Source organism: Paramisgurnus dabryanus, chromosome 3, assembly GCF_030506205.2.
Source record: "Paramisgurnus dabryanus chromosome 3, PD_genome_1.1, whole genome shotgun sequence".
Lineage (NCBI taxonomy): Eukaryota > Metazoa > Chordata > Actinopteri > Cypriniformes > Cobitidae > Paramisgurnus > Paramisgurnus dabryanus.
In genome coordinates this window covers 42195737-42211079 of record NC_133339.1, presented here as the reverse complement: position 1 = coordinate 42211079, position 15343 = coordinate 42195737, and the positions used below count along the sequence as shown (strand labels likewise).

General features: G+C 37.9%; 1 protein-coding gene across 1 annotated transcript in view; it reads right to left on the bottom strand.

Moving 5' to 3' along the window:
• The window catches only part of adgrl1a (adhesion G protein-coupled receptor L1a), a 224443-nt gene extending 209128 nt beyond the window's left edge, over nt 1–15315 (bottom strand). The window contains exon 1 of the mRNA XM_065263107.2: nt 14389–15315. The gene's annotated coding sequence lies outside the window, so the exon portion shown is untranslated. The remainder of the gene's footprint in view (nt 1–14388) is intronic.
• Nucleotides 15316–15343: the final 28 nt, after the last annotated feature.

The window sequence follows — 15343 nt, the reverse complement described above, 5'->3', positions numbered from 1 at the left end:
GCTTACAAACATTCCTCAAAATATCTTCCTTCGTGTTCATCAGAACAAAATAATTTATACGAGTTTGTAACAACATGAAAGTGAGTAAATGATGACAGGATTTTCATTTTTGGGTGAACTATCCCTTTAAGTTAACCATTTCAGTGAAGTGATTCCAAACTTTTGACCATTTAAATGTTTTGAAACATTAACTCAGCATATATTTTCTACATTCTAAACTCATCAAAACTATGAAAAAACACAAATGTAATGGTAGTTTTGTTGTGACTTAAAGCATCCAAAATAAATCAAAACTATGATATATTTAGCATCTTTAGTGTGGTCACCCTTTGACTACAATTTGCAAAATCATACTTTTGTCATTTTAATCAAGCAGCTTCTTAAGGTTGTGATGTTTTAAACAGAACTGAAGGAATTTCTATCCATTATGGGTTCTTATATAAATAACAAATTCGTTTTTTTAATGAAAGCAATGACTGTGTTGGTACAATTATATTTTTGTCCACAAAAGCAATGTCAAAGATTTAAGCGTATACCTATAAATTATTATTATTTTTTAAATCATGAGAAAAATTTCAGTCAAGTGTTTCAAAACTTAAACCGTAGCGATTATGTTTATGTACTGTATATGCATGGCTATGAGTCAACCAACACATACTGTATACTGTCCTGTACATAACAAACAGTCCCCGTTTCATGACAGATTGCTGCATTAGCTCATACTGGACAGCATGCAGGATCTCTGCCAGGTCATTAAACACAGTGACTCACACTGGTTATAATGAGGTCAACAGCGTCTATAATGTCTGATATCCTATCAGTGCAACAGTTAGTGTTGACACTGGATTCCAACAGCACACAAAACTGCATGGATATTAGTGCAGCGTGTGGACTGGCTGGCATTGTTATGGTGGTTTGGATTTTGCATAGGTCAGCTGGTTTGTTGCCGAGGGGCAGTTCTGTGCATTGATTGGACGGCCTACTTGTTATAGGATGTGCTGCCTTTAAGACATGCTAGCTCCTTGCATGCCAGGTCCAATCAGAATGCTTGCTGCATTTGTGCAGGGATTTGTATCAGCGGTCAAGCAAAAAAAAAAGGATTTCTGCATCTTTAGAATGGAGGAAAATGTCTTCTGTTTGGCTGCTATGGATATCTGTGAGACCATACATTTATGGATCACAACAACATTTACTATCCATCAAGAAACAACGGTCTCTGTTGAAATGTAAATACACTGCCTTGTTTGTTTGTTCCAGATCTGCTCGTGTTAGTGCTTAGCTGTCCAGCTGTTTCAACTAATGTATGCACATGTACACTGCTGCATGCCTGTTCAATGAATACTTAAAATGTCTCTGTATACACTACACGCTTTTAATAGAAGTGCAGGAATTTGTTTTGCTAGTGATTTTGCTGGTCTGTTGGGTATTATGTTTAATTGAATCAGTCCCTTACGAAAATGTATAATCATTTTACTATTATAACTCTCTTACTGTTAAACTTTTGTGAAAATGTTACATATATAATACTCTATAGACTGCCGCAGAGATGACATTTTTTTGAAGCGGGACACTTGCAATAAAGGCACACTTTAAACAAAGAACAATTTCAGGTTTTGGTTTTATTATTCATATTTGTTAGCTAACTATTGTTACTGTCTTGCATATATTATTATGTTTATATCCTGAAATACTTGGGAGAATGTAATTGATAATGTAGTGTAATTGAAGCGTTTTGACCCATGATGATCATTTGTTCACAAGTGTTTTAATGAAATCAAGATGGGTCTTAGAATGAACAGCTCATTATCTCTGAATAGTGTATATTTCAGTTACTGGTTCAGTAAATGTTATATGAAATTCACATCTGAATTGTTTGCATCACGTTAGGCATGAAGCTTTCTTTTATTGGATTTTATTGATTTTTTTAGCCCATTAATCTTAAAAACTAACGTGCTTAACCTCGTGAAAGCACCCCCACTCTGGCCCAAACCATGACAATACCTACTTTCACTAAAAGGGTTGAGTATAAGCATAACTATGGTATCATTAGAAAGAGCTTCATTTTCCAGGTTTCAAAATTATTTTAAGTTAAAGATTAAAAAAGTTAGAGAGGCTGAAGTACATTGTAATAAAATCATTTTTGCATAACATCTTTTTTAATACTAAAAATCTGTGTGTGAAACCTAGAAATGCAATGATGCCAAAGCCACAAGTCTAAAGAAGTTATGTTTCACAATAGGCCCAAAAATGAGGTTCTTGCAGGGTTTTTGTAAGACTAGTGCCTTTTCTAAGTGCCAGTCAGCCCCAAAATAAAAGTATTTTGTTTAAATGAATACACATTCGTTATTATTATTTATCCTTATGTTAGCATATAAAATGCAGTTTCCACACCAGGAAATATAAAGTCACACAAAGTTCGTTGGATTCGTTATCTAATTGGCTACACGTTCTGTCTATCAATATTTTCCATGAAGTCATTGGAGGAATGAGCGAGTCAGATGACGTCACGATATATGACAGTGCTGTTTGGATATTATGTATTATACTCCCGCCTACTTTTACAAACAAAGTTTGAACGCGGGTTTGAACGTGAGTGTAATCTCATATACAAGTGTTACGGCGTAAACAGTCCTCAGATTGTATATTATATTCTATTACAAGACGTTCATGTGAAATCTGATGTGAACAATGGACAATATATATATTTCACGGCATTATACGCATTTGTGGACAAAAATGGTCATTGGATGTATTCTATTAGACTGTTTTCATGAGTTATTCACACATCTGAAACAGACTGGATTCGACTCGTGATCGTTATATCAACACAAAGGTAAGAAGTCCCGTTTATATTTTGCATGTTGTCATCTGGAATTCTGTCACAAAATACTATATTTATGATGCTAGAGCATCTGTATCTCAAAACAGAGACCAAACACTGATGCTCAACCCGTAGACCTTTACAATTATGTATAGTAATGTTAATATTATTAATGTTTGTAGACAGTAGGCTATATAGATATTGTTAGCAGCGTTAAAAAAAACTGACGTCATCCCGTCCCTGAGCTAGTGCGCGTCCAGAGGTTAAAAGTTCACAGTGATTCCATAAGCAGCTTTCTAGTGATGCCATAAGCGCCGGGTATATCTACCAGATGTACCTGCTTTTGCTTGTGTTTGGACCGCATGAACTAAGAGCGTTTTAGTTCAGGAACGCATTTTTTTAATTAGTAGGTGTATGTTTATTGGTCATAATCATGTCATACAGAACACTAGAAGCGACACTTTTAAAAACCCTTATTTACTCTACCAACGTTACACGACATAAACATACAGACAACATACTGTAAATAAAAATAAAACACTGCAAGCATTCCTTTTCCCTCTTTAAATCACATAACATAACGTCTAACATACAACAACAACACAGTGCTCAGATATGTTTAAGTGCCATGATCAGAGCTATTCCATGAAGTTATTAACAGTAATACTGAATTTAATAACATTGCAACACATACCAGATTATGAAAGAGTCCATAATGTTATAATGAAACACATCAATCATCAATTTCAGACGGGCTCGTGATGCTCGTCAATGGCAGTTGTTACAACCCAGTCTCACCCCATGTCGTCAATATTTGACGACACTTGACCATTCGTCATTTGTTGACGCGAAGGGTATACCTTTCGCGTCATTTTTTGACGAACTGGGGACTTCAATACTATTACGTCCGTTGCATTCTCTTTCCTATTTTCTTACCATTTCCGCGTCGGTTTAGGGTTAGATTTACATAATGACATCCCTACCCAAACCTACAGTAACTCTAACCCCAACGCCAGGTGACAACTGTTTCATTTCGCGTACCTAACTCTAACCCCAACGCCAGGTGACAACTGTTTAATTTCGCGTAGACTGTTTAATTTTGCGTAATCTAACCCTAAACCGACGCGAAAATGGTAAGAAAATAGGAAAGAGAATGCAACGGACGTAATAGTATTGAAGTCCCCAGTTCGTCAAAAAATGACGCGAAAGGTATACCCTTCGCGTCAACATATGACGAATGGTCAAGTGTCGTCAAATATTGACGACATGGGGTGAGACTGTGTTAGTTGTTCAGTAACATCCATGTTAAACATAGAAGAACTTTTGAAATATATCTACTGTTTACATGGGATGTAATCATCAGTCATAAAATTAGTCTTACGTGTAAAATTAGCCCACATACAGATTACTGTAGATCATAAAGCTGATAATTTTAGTCTTATGTCTTTTGCGTTGAGTCCTCCTATTGCACATATCAGCCTCTAATCCAGTACTGTGTATATTGTCTTTCTGTCGTGACCATTTACTGTACATGACAATGACAATATGTAGCGACAGTATGCAGGTATTTGCAAAGGTGTAGTATATGGACACACTGTAACAAATGATATAAAATGATATCAAATACCCCAGAGTATGTAAGTGAATTTCTGGCTCAAAACACCAAGATAATTTATTATAGCATGGTAAAATTAACACTTTGTCGGTGTGAGCAAAATTATGCTGTTTTTAGATGTGTCCTTTTAAATGCAAATGAGTTGATCTCTGCACTAAATGGCAGTGCCGTGGTTGTATAGTGCAGATTAAGGGGTGGTATTATCCCCTTCTGACATCACAAGAGGGAGACAGATTTCAATGACCTATTGTTTCACATGCTTGCAGAGAATGGTTTAGCAAAACTAAGTTACTGGGTTGATCTTTTTCACATTTTCTAGGTTGATAGAAGCACTGGGGACCCAATTCTAGCACTTAAACATGAAAAAAGCCAAATTTTCATGATCTGTCCCCTTTAACAAGTTAAGTTAAACAATTTCAACTAGTTTTTATAAGTTATGTCAACTTATCACAAGTCAACACTTAAAATAGTAGGTAGAATTGACTTACAAAACCAAGTTGTTTTAACGTCATGCTGCATTTTGGGGCAGACTGCTATCTGGATGCTTTTTGTATGACCCACCACTACATAAATGCTGCTGCCATTTGCACTGATTTCAGATCAGCCATCACTATGAATGGTACGTCACTAAGTAGGTCACTTTAGAGTCCTGATTGGCGGTGCGACTGGGAAAATAGTACTTAGAAATACTTAGTTCTCTGAAAAGCATCCTAGTACTTGTTCCTCTAAATGAAAGTTTTACCAGACTTAATGGTACGTCAATCATTACATTTTGATCTAGCCAATCATCACTTGGCTGTTGAAGTATAAAAGAACCCTACTCAACCTATTTTGCGTGTGATCCTGATGTTAACCTTGATCCTCCCCACAATCACCATGTTGGCCCTTGTCCATGCATTGGGGGGATAGGCCCCGCCCCTGTCTTTGTCTCAGGCAGGAACAGCAAGAATCTACAACCCTATGGATGGGGTCTACGCCAAAGAACTACATCATTGCTGCATCCTTTTGCTTACAAATTGGTTAATATATACCTTGAAACACCATTGCCTCCTGAGTCTTTCTGGTAGATCTAAGCATTCCAAAAGCATCTATAAAAGAACCATTTTGGTTCCTCAAGAACCATTAATTAATTACATAGCTTTATACAATCTATTACTAAAAAGGTTCCTTTGCGAGACAGAAAAGTTCTTCAGATGTTAAAATTTTTATGAAACCATTCAGCCAAAAATAGTTTGAAGCACCTTTATTTTTAAGAGTGTATTTTCAGCAACATTTTACTACTCAGAAGCCAAACAACTTCGTGTTCCCAGAAAGCATCTTTGTAACTATGAGTATGTTCAAGATTATTGAGGTCTAGTGCATGTCTGTGCTCTCTCGGTGTTCTGTAAAGTCTCTGAATCTGTTGTCTGTTTTCAGACCCTGTGTTCTGACTGATGGCCTTAAGGGGCCGTTCACACATGGCTCGTTCTTGTGCTCCGTCTGTGCCGTTTCTTCATTCTCTGTCTATGTACATAAGCACCAGACGGTCGTCTTTGGCTTTTGTGCGTCACTGCTTCTTTTTTTAATCACTGTCAGTTTTAAATGGACAAATCAGATCGGGTTGGGCATGGGACAAGCATTTTCTGCAACAGCATATGGGAGTTACAGTAATGTTCAAATATATTCTTACATTCTGCTCTTTCCAGTTTTTGCATTATGCAGTTTTAACCTCTAAAGCTGTTACACAGACGCCAAAGAAAGTATTTTACATATAACAAATCAGTTTATCTATTGTTTAAGAATTTCAAATCTGACTTTTATGGTTTCTTTGCCAAAAACAGCAGCTTGTGTTTTAAGATGTGTTTTCAATCTAATGCAATGTTAACTTATTTAAGAGAAAATGAAAAGACATCTTGTTTCTGCCACTGTACCGTAAGTTGAGATTCATCGACATATACACAGTTTCCCAATAATTTCACAACTATTCATTATTTAAGACTGTTTATTTGTTTTCTAGTTAAAGTTGAACTAGTCATTGTATTAATATCAATACTGAGGTACAAAAGCAGGCATGGTGCTAAAGCCAAAATTTAGCTGGCGCCTTTGCTACCCTAATAAGCAACACTTAAAGAGTGTGTTTGTCCAGCTGAGACAAAGACTCTTTATCTCTTGGGTGTGAATTATTCTTCCTCTGTGCTTTTTTATGTTTTGACAGTGCCTCGTTTTTATTTTTTTCCACGCTGCCCTCTCATTTCTCTTTCCAAGGGCTCCCCCCTCCCCTCTCTTTGCAAACAGGCAAACAAACAGCTGCCTTCAGTCCCTGGCTGGTTAGCTGAGGTGACTCCTCCCTCGACTCGAAGCGCTGACAAACACACACGCACACACACAACATACCTGAATTCTGCTGGGAGAACATGCTTACAAATGACATAACAAGTGACATAACACCGCACTTATCATGGCTATTGATCAGCATTGATCAGGTCTGGCATATCACTGCATGACTGTCAGCTCAAATGGACTTGGCACATGGCGCTCATGATTTCATTGTTCTCCTAGTGACAAAAACAAATCGGTCACTTCACAACCATCTACAATTCACGGTTTGAAATATAAACAAATGAAAAGTACTTCATCCCAACCCCAACCAAAACACTACACCACTGGAGGACAAAATATATCTATTTATTTTACTATAGATGGTTTCAGCAGTAACAACACAAACAAACGGTGTTGGTCTGGCAGCCAAACCTCTCTTCACACAGCAGTGATCCATGTTTGCGTCTCTTAAGGATTTTTGTTTGAGATATAATTTTATTCACTATCCAGACCGATAAACAAACACATACCGATGTTAACTTTTGGGTGAACTATCCCTTTGAAAAACAATCACATCCATAGTAGTAACACATCCAAGAAACATTATAGACAACAGGGTTTCCCGCAGCACTTTGTAGTTTGGGAAACCCTACCGCCTTAACTAGGTCATCCAAAAAAAAAGTTTGTGTTTGTGCTTCAGTTTGTGTTTATTAACCCTTAAGTTTCACTTCATCACGCAGCTATTTTCGTTAGAGGTATCTGTTAAGAACATTTAATTTATTAATAATCTAGTATGTGTTCATTTTCTGTCAGTTTCTTCAAAATTAAGTTTTATTTGAGTGTTTAAATAAAAATATTTTCATTTTTATCTTCATCATGACGTGCCCCTTTGAATGCCACGCCCCGCCCACCTTAACTAAGGGCGGTTTCACATTTGGTGCGATTGCCTGGTCCGAACCCAGGTTCGATTGCTTCCCCTCCCCATGCCCCCCATGGACTGTATTCAAAAGCTGATTACAAAAGAACCACTGAAGGTAGGATGAAACGTTTCTTTTTGTTTGAAAGCAGAGGGTCTGTTCTTTCATTTGGTATATTGTATGTTTATATATTTGAAGAAGAACATTTTCTGGAAGACATTAAACTTTGGTGAAAATCATGAAAACCGCTGGCGCTGGCTGGCAACTTTTTTTAAAAACGCTGGCGGTGAAATAGTTAAGTATATAACAATTCTGGTTTCTCTATAATTTTTTAATACTCAATCAAAATATAAAGACATGCTGCCAAATTATTGTATGCATTTTTTAACACCCATTCCAGTCCATTCAGTATGCAACTTAGCTAAAACGTCATTCTAACCCCACTCACACAGACTTTTGATCCCAGAAAATACCCGTAAATTTGCCAGTCAAGCTTCTGTGTGAACACAAACATGTCCCGTAAATCTTCTGAGATCGTTGCCGGAAAGAGGACCTAGTCAGATACACGGAAAACCCTCTGTGTGAACAAGAAGCCAAAACAATGCCATAATGGGCATGTCGTAAGGAGGACGCGCCCGTCAACACAACAAAAGTTATGGTTCAGCTCTTTAAAACGAGAGATTTACATGCATATCAACATTCACGAAAAATGTTGCGAGCTAGATTGAAGCAGTTATCAGGAAATGATAAATGCGACGCATAAACAATGATGCCCGTGACATGGCAACATGAAGTTGGTTCAACTTTTAAAAATGAGGAATTTAGGTGCATTACAACATTCACGACGAGAAATGTCAGCAAACTGAACTGAAGCAGATATCAGGTAAGTTAGCGCGTCACTTACTGCGCTGAAGCGTCACATGCTCATTTTCAGCTTATAATAAACAAAAATGCCTGTGCGTCATCCCAACAAGATATATCACTCAGGGGGTTTTAAATGCACATTAACAAAAACTCAGGGTGTTTTAGTTAGAATTAAATCCAAATCATGATCTCCAATCTCAACGCAGACATTTGCAAATGTACAGCTAGATAAGAAACATGAACTTGGAGACTGTAAAGACTATTTTGGAGTTGTGTTTAACTTCTGTGGGCTATAATTTCCTCCGTAGATTCCCTCCATCACGCGCAAAACTCTGTTCAGCTTGACTTAACCCTCCAGGACGGCACTGGCGCGGGGCGCCAACTGACAGGATGTGAACAGAATGATGCATGACTGACATTCTGTATCCCGCCGACCGAGTTCTTCCAATTCACTGTCAAAGGAGCGCTTTCAAGGAATTTCACTCATACAACTACACTAAACCATCGTGGAATTCAACATGCGCAAGGAATTTGTAGTAGCTGAGTAAACGTATTGATTACTTATTGTATAAAGTGTACAATTTCACACCATAACTTTAAGTTGGTTACGCGGTCAGCGGCAGATAGCGCGACCTTTTCTGTGATGATCAGTGGAACGAATCTTCCTCTCCCTTTTGCTGCTAAATTGGCATGCAGTTGGGAAAAAAAACTCCACAGCAGGAGCAACAATGCGTCTTGTTAAATACGTAGGAGCTGTTTTGTAACTTGGCAGCGGCGAAAAGGCGGTGTTAATTGAGAAATGTCTTGGCCTGGATGGATTGTGATATTAAGCAATCACACCGTGGCGACAGAAGTGGGTGTGCAGCAGTTTTTAAAAGCTTTAGCAGACAGATCCATATTTGACAGCAATGCGCAAGGTAAATTGCCCGATATCTCGCCTGCTACATTGATTGAGGTCTTTTTTGGCCTTTCACACCTGTAAACCAACGCAACTCCACCCCCTCCCCGAGTCGATCGACATGATCCGACGACAGCAGCCAAACAATCCGCTATGTGTCCAGACGGACCCATTCGGCTAATTTAACACGCACTCAATTTATGAAAAAGAGCTTTCATTGATTTTTCTATTCATATGCACTTGTTGATCAAGACATTCCATTGTGCGAGATGATCACTCCAATCGTTCCTGATCAGCGTGCTATGAAGACGCAACAAGGGGAAAGTGAACACGATGCACCCCGCCTTTCCAGATGTACTCGGGTTTGTTGCGACGCCGCTTTATGCGAGTCGTACAAAGGCCCTGATGCCCGGCGCCCTCAGTTACAGACTGCCGCATTCAGAACAGCACGTTGTGACACAAAGGCCGCAAGTCAGCCACAGTCTCGAAAGGGACACGCAGTTCCTGCTGCTTTTGTGCAATTTCACAACAACTGGGACAGTTGTAACATCATCCACACCAGCTGCTTTATCTTGCTGTCTCTTGCTCTGCCTCTGCTAGAGGGATGCAGAAACAGACTACTAGACTACTAATGAACTAACAACATACAGTATAAACATCTAATCATATTGAATGTGATTTACTTATTCTTCGTAAAAATCATCCCTCTTAATGTAAAAATATAACTTTGACATGGAAATCAATGACTCCAGATCTCATAAATATATTATAAGACTTAGCATGGATTTCACAGATGGAGTCATGCATTTGCAAATGTTTGCACCAAAACGATCAATAATTTCATCACTCTAAGGTGCTTTTCCAAACTATACTTTATTACTATATTCATAAATGTTCTACTTATATATCGATCAACATACATGTAACGCACTTCATGCTTAAAATCTTCCAATTCTTTAAAAAATGCTTGTATAGTGTATAACAAGGTTTATTAATATAGCTCTTCGAATGAAATCTGAGGATGCTGCATTCTTGTTTGCTTAGCATGCTACATTTTCAAAAAGCCCAGAACGCTGCAATGTCCATATGGACCTCAGATGACACTCCCTCTAAATGGGTCTTACAGGAAGCAAAAATCCTTTGCTGCTCAGATGACTGACAGCTCAACAATACTCTGACCCTTCGAGGGACCCAATACAGAGAAACAGACAGCGAGAAAGGAGGAGACCAGGAGACAGGGATTTGAAAACCAGTAACAGAAAAAGCGAGGACCTTGTGGCCTTCTGAGAGACGGGTGCGCTGAACAAGAGAAAATAAAAATTATATGTCCTTTCACCAGCTGGCCTGGACCATCTGCAAACACCTCGGCTTAATGCAGGTAAGTGCACTCGAGGAGTACAGAAAACTAGGAGATGGTTCAATTCAATGGAACATTAAATGTTGTGAACAAGCACTCCCTGGATCTTTCAAATCAAGGTCAAACCAGGACATGTCACCATCATTGTTTGCTTAAAATATAACAGAAGGTTATAGAGGATCACGTCTCCACTGAATAAATGCTATCCAAACTAAGGGTGCTAAGGGGGGCGATCACCAATCACTGGAAGCAGTTTTGGCCGATAATGATGCGCGGGTCGGGTTTTTTCCAATCGCTGGTCTCGCTTTTATGAAATTATTTGAAAACAGGCTTTATTTTGGCCTAAAAGTGCTTGGAAACAACTGTTAGATTACATCGCCCTGTAAACTAGCAACAGCATATGCTTATCAACCGTGGAAACCATCATGGTCATATTAATAACAAGATAGGATAACGATAAACATTTTCAACATTTACAAAGGAGCGTCTGTTGCAGCTATTTCTGGGAACCTGTCCCAAACAATAGATTTAGCAGCTTGACCTTATTCTTTTTTATTGACGTAAATCCCGACCTTAATTTCCCCCGCACCTCATCTTCCATCTTTTTTTTTCTCATTTGTTTGTTGTTGTGGCTGGAGCTGCTTGGCACTTTCGTGACGTAAGGCCAAAGGTTTGGAGACATCACGCAAGTTACGTTGCTACATAGCCCTATGCAATGTAACTTTATCAAGATCCATAATAAAATATGAAAATATATATTCCCAAAAATGTAATATAGGCTATAGGGAATTGCACACAATACACAAGGTTTTTTATTTGAATGACCCACCCCGCAAATAAAGTGAGAATTTCTTTACCCGACTCGTAGGTTACCCATGGAGACCGTAGGTTATGAGATGACCCGCTATCGGCTGATATGGATCACAGATTACCAATCATAGTGTCTATTTAAAGCCATATCTATGTATTATGTGGCAACAAATTGTATCTATTTTTAAAAACAAAGTATTATTAAATATTAAATATTTAAAAAATAAATTATTATTATTGGGAACAGCTTAGATATTAACAATTAAAGCTTCTCAGTGCAGGACTAACAAACCAAATCCACTGCATATTCACATCTCCTGGTATGTCACTTCCAAAAATATATCTGCACAACAACTGCATAATGTCTTTATTAAATTGTCTTTAACTTAAAGTGTCTTTAAATTTAGATAAAAAAGCGCACTCAATACAGCAAGATTAAAATAAAAATGATTTTTGCACTTCAAATTGTAATGATGATTATTTATAGTAAATAACAGATTTGCGTTTAACAGGCCATTCTTTAACATGGACCAAACAAGCTGAGAAGTGTTTATGGATGCTCTTTTAAGCATTAGTTAATTAAGTTAACCCTATAGCTTGATAAACAAAATGGTTATTCAAATTGGAAATAAATTGTATACAGAAGCGATCAAAGCATAATCACTTAAACCCCTTAATGTCTTAAGTTTAAACTGTATGTTACTTTCATCATAAATAAACTTTGCTGTCAAATGCATTTCGATCTGCACGGCGCTGCAAGGCATTGAACACATCTAGCTTAACAATGAGACTCGTGAGTTTTGCATCATCTGATCGGCCTTAACAGAGATAACGCCCATCAAACTTCTCTAAACTTTTATCGGCAGATAAAGATCAGCGCACGATCAATCATAGCACCATTAACCCAAACCTATTGCTATTGCTACTTGATGGAATAGTAATGTTAGTGATGCCAAACTGTGTGTGAATTACTTTTTTATGGTTTTGAAATCCAATGTTAATCAAATGTTAATATGGCATTACATATTTTAAAGAATGAAATTAAGCATTTTTGGGGGGAGATATAGTCTGGGCTAATAAATATAATCTTATAAAAATATGAATGAATTTTGAGTTGAATTAATGATTAATGAGTTTTCTTAATGAATGAATTTTCTTTGGCAACATGCAAAACATGTAATGAGTAACACATTGGTGGTTATGTCACATTGTTTAACATGGCTACTAAAACATTTCCAATGCAATATGTTGCATTAAAACTGTTACTTTAATTGGGTGGGTGCAAACCCGGGGGCCAAAACTACCCCCAAAATCCTCTACAACACCTTGATTCCCAAACAATTTAAGAAATCCGGACATAGACATTTTTTCTTGAAAATGAGCATGAGTCTTAATAGACTTTGCCAACAAACCAGTATTTTTTGAATGGCTGAAAGTATTTGATGCACCTATAATATATGCAGAGAGCATCGGCTAATATCATTATCTCATTTTTGAAAGATGTGGTGTTTAGAGGCTTTTGCATCTGAGCTCTTAGTACTGTATGTAGAACAATGACTTGAAAGCTGTGCCAAAAGTAAAGACACTCTCTATCACATCCGTTCTATCAAACACAGCAAAATGCTTAGGAGTGCCCACTTTGGCAAAAGCAAAGGAGAAACGACTCGAATAAATTTCTCAAATGATTACTGCCATGTTATAAAAATGGGAGCCATCATTAATATCGTGCTAATGCTTGACTATAATTCATCTGCTCAAAGCTTAGAATAATTGTTCTGACATTCGGACAGGGACGCATAAATCCTTCGCTCTGTTCAGAGAGACGGTTTGGCAGTGAACCAGATCTAAAACTGAACACTGCCAGAAACACTGGCATTTTATACCTAAATTAACATCAAGACACTAACATGGAACCTGCTGCTTTGAGATGCAGCTTTGCTCCAGCAGCATCTATTTACCTAACTGCCACACAGCCATTCATTTTCATGAAGAAAATATATTCCCTTAATGTTTTGGTGTTATAGAGATGCTTGTGCATTTGTGCAAATGAAATGACATTGTCTAAATGTGATATTACGGCATAGGCCTGTATATTTTGAACATGCATTAGATATTTCCCTGCAAGCAGGCAGCAAACACTTTAGCAGCTGTAACGCAAGGTTTTAATAACATGTAATGAGGTAATGAGCAATGTGTTTTCTAGGGATGTTAAACATTACAAAGAGGCAAAGTAAAAGCTCTGCTCGGTCTGTATCTCTGCCTTTTCCAGGACGTCTTATGATCATCTCATTACTCTTTCCATTCAAATAAAATACGCAGCTGAAATAAAACTGCCTAACTCGCTTTGTCCGCGCATTAATGCTGCATTTTAACTCTAAAACACTTATTTTATATCTCATAAAGATTCTTTTAATATGGTTTCCAATTCCAACAAAACAGCACAAATTAAATTATTTAACCCAAAGTCCAATTTAAAGAATAATTTAATTTGTGTAATAAGTGTTAGTTCTGTAAAATTAGAATATATTTACGCATAAACTCAAAATGCTTATATTTATACTTTATTTAAGTGCAAATGTGACATTCTGCGGTGTATAAATGGTCCGTGCAGTTCTGTCATTAAAAATAAATCATCACGCGCGCGAGCGTTTATTTGCGTCTGTTGACGCATCGTAAGCACGCGCGTGCTATTTGTCCATAAACATACGATATCAATAAAACACCGATAAATAAATCGCCCCACTCTCCTGAAGCCAGAGGTGAGAGAAATGCGTGCTGGTAACCATCATATAAACCTTAGGTCCATACCTTACTGTGATTCTTCACTCAGTCTCATTCATTCTCCGCGTCCTTCAGTCGTGTATCTGTCGTTTTCTCTTTCCTCTGTCTTTCTCCAGCTTGATGCATTCAAATAAAATTAAAAACAAAGAATAGCCCGATATCTTCCAGAAAATTAACGGAGAAATACAAATCGTGATAAAGACGCACGAGACGAAGAGAAGCAATCCGACATGCTCGGGTAATGGTTAAACAATCACGCGCGTGTCAAAATCATAATACAACAACTGGCATTTTTAAAGCGATGTTTTGCACATTTTCTTATGCCACGGGATCAGTGATAATAAGTCCACATGAGAGTCCACGCGAGGTTGAAATGCAAGAATAAAATATCGTCCGCAGTCCCGTTTTCAGCACCAAACATAACGCGAAACGTCTCCGCAAATCCAGCAAAGGAAATATCGACACGCAGAAATGTCAAGTGTTGATGAGCCCATAACCGTTCACGTGTGAATCCTCGTATTTAAGACACGGTAAACGAAAGGTTTCTGGTGTCGACCCATGTGTCCTCGCGCCACGGTACCAGCAGTGGCTCTGACTCCCTCGTCGTCTCCGCCAGAACAAACCCAATGTCGATATATCGTCTTACTCCAGCAGCAGCTGAATCCTATTTAAATTAATAAACCATCTCCAGGTTTATTCATTTGCACCGCCAATTTATTATTGATCAGTTTTATTATCTGCCAGTGTCACTGGTTGCTGCGGGTCTGGTAATTAACTGCCCAGTGCCTGTTTATGTGCTGTGCAGTTTATTTTATTTCTTTAAGACTGCCATATCTAAGCAAATGCTCTGAAGCGTTCAATTATAAATGAAAGTATCCTGTTCCGACAAATGTCTTGAAGACTGCTCTCCAGAAGGGTTTGGTGGGCTGATATTTGTAAGTGGCGCATGCCTGATTATTCAGATGGTGGGTCCCCTCTCAGT